General features: G+C 32.2%; 1 long non-coding RNA gene across 1 annotated transcript; it reads left to right on the forward strand.

Moving 5' to 3' along the window:
• Window positions 1-584: 584 nt before the first annotated feature.
• LOC112617970 lies at window positions 585-2,178 on the forward strand. The gene is made up of 2 exons (XR_003117998.1): window positions 585-623; window positions 1,825-2,178. It is a non-coding gene; the product is annotated as an uncharacterized LOC112617970 (long non-coding RNA).
• The last annotated feature ends 240 nt before the right edge of the window (window positions 2,179-2,418 follow it).

Here is a 2,418-nt window from a genome sequence, read left to right on the forward strand (position 1 = left end):
CATTCACTCAATTTTGTGAATTAACTTTCAAGAAATGCCTTTTCCTTGTTATAAAATTATATTGTTTTATGTGATTATAATTTTTAAATTGTGATAGAAGTTGCTATCCCAATGTTGGTCAAAGGAAACAACATTTCAGTTGACAGGAGAAATAAATTTCAGAGATCTATTGTATATTATGTAATAGATCTATAGTGACTATGGTTATAGTGACTATGGAAATAGTCACTATAGTTAATAACAGTAGTATATAATTTAAAATAACTTAAAAATTATTGAGAGTAGATTTTAACTATTCTACATATATTTTTCTTTGTGACATGTGCATCTTCTGTCATCTTCCATGGGAAATTTGATGCAACCTCACCTGAGGCCATCACTTTTTCCTTGATGCTACGAACCATCCTATCATGTGTTTGTACCATATCAATAGTGAAATGGACAGTGCTCTGATAGGGGTATACTCTTTTATCCCAATCTATATCCCAACACCCAATAGCCCAGTATTCTTAGAATCCAGTTGTATTCATACTCTCCTGGATCATTTCTGTTCCTTTGTAATATAGTCCCTTTCTTCCCTTATGGGCTCAGACGACATTAACAGACGCTTTTCAGAAAGACAGGTAAATCATTTGTTAAAATCTCACTACTGTTAACAGAAACATATATATGCATGTATATGTGTGTACTGTATTAAAAAAGTGGAATTACAGTTTATCTAGAAAAGAAAAAAATACCTCATCTAAGTGTGGAAAGGAATAATCCTTAAATTGCACCATACAATTGTCTCTATCACATTTCCACAGATAAGTCAAAAAATTTTAAAAATCTTATTGTTCATGCATAAATGCAGAAAACAATACCTCTAATATATGTTTGTATTCTATTGTACTTTCACAGAAGCTGTTTGATACTTAATACTATGTTTATTAAGAAAATAATAAATCTTTGCAATGGCTTGGAATTAAAATTTCCTGTAAAAATGATTATGTAGATCAAGAAAACTTGCAATTTTCTAGACTCCTGATATTTTAAATAAAAGTAGTTTCCAAAGGTGATTTTTTTATTATTTTAATTTTTAATGTAAATTTTCACAATATAACCATCCTATATAATTTTATTTTTCAACTATTATTTTTGTGAACTCATTATTTATTAAGAAACAATTACTTTTAAATACTAACATAATTCTTATGTTATAATTAAAAATCACAGTTCATTGAATAAAATATCTGATTTATGACTCCCTAAGTCAATGTTATTTTATTGCTATATCATGTATTTTGATGGTCATAACTCTAGGTTTATACAGTAATTTCACTTCACTTTCATTTACATACCTAGGAAATTTGCAGTGAATTCCAATTTGAGTAACATCTTTGTAACTAAATTTATTATGAAACTCAACATGACAATTTAGTATAGTTAATCTCCATTTCATTTTACTTTTGCACAACTTTTCCAATGAAGTGATCCTCTGAGATTAGGACTAGTTGAAATCGTAGGGCAAATATATAAATTGCTTAGAAGGAAGACTTAAGATGCTTTAACTCATGCATTGATTTTGAACACAGAAATGAGAGGAAAGCTTGGATAATTTTATAATGAAATGCTAAGCATGTTTTCCCCTCAAGAGGAAAAAATTTCAAACTGAATATTACTCAAAGATTAACTATTTAACTGTATAGCATGGGACATTTTGGACATGGCAAATTCTAACAGAGGAGACTGCTAGAAGTTCTCAGCCACACAGAAATTTGACTGCTTAATTTTGAAAGCTGCAGAGCTGTAAATTTTTTTATCTTGTTTTTACATGTAACTCAGAAACTACTCTGAAAAACTCTCTTAATACTCTTTACGGCCAGGCACGGTGGCTCACGCCTGTAATCCAAGCATTTTGGGAGGCCGAGGTGGGTGGATCACCTGAGGTCTGGAGTTCGAGACCAACCTGGCCAACAAGGTGAAACCCCACCTCTATTAAAAATACAAAAATTAGCTGGGCGTGGTGGCACACGCCTGTAATCACAGCTACTCGGGAGGTTGAGTCAGGAGAATTGCTTGAACCCGGAAGATGGAGGTCACAGTGAGCCAATATCACGCCATTGCACTCCAGCCTGGGCAACAAGAGCGAAACTCCATTTCAAAAAAAAAACAACTATGAAAACCAGAAAACAAATAGTTTTTACTTTATCCCAAAATATGTCAAAAATGACATAATGGTACACTTGCTTTTTTCTGTAGTCAAAACCATTTTGTAAATAAACTTGAAGTATACAGTGTAGAATCCAAGGGCAGAAAATAAAGGCTAAACATAGAACTAAGAACCTGTCCAACATCAAGGCAGTGCCTTTTTATCAATTTCTCCCACTCCAGGGCAACATTTGTTTTCTTATTCTTGTACTCTTTGTATCTCCATTG

Source organism: Theropithecus gelada, unplaced genomic scaffold, assembly GCF_003255815.1.
Source record: "Theropithecus gelada isolate Dixy unplaced genomic scaffold, Tgel_1.0 HiC_scaffold_7051, whole genome shotgun sequence".
NCBI classification, from domain to species: domain Eukaryota; kingdom Metazoa; phylum Chordata; class Mammalia; order Primates; family Cercopithecidae; genus Theropithecus; species Theropithecus gelada.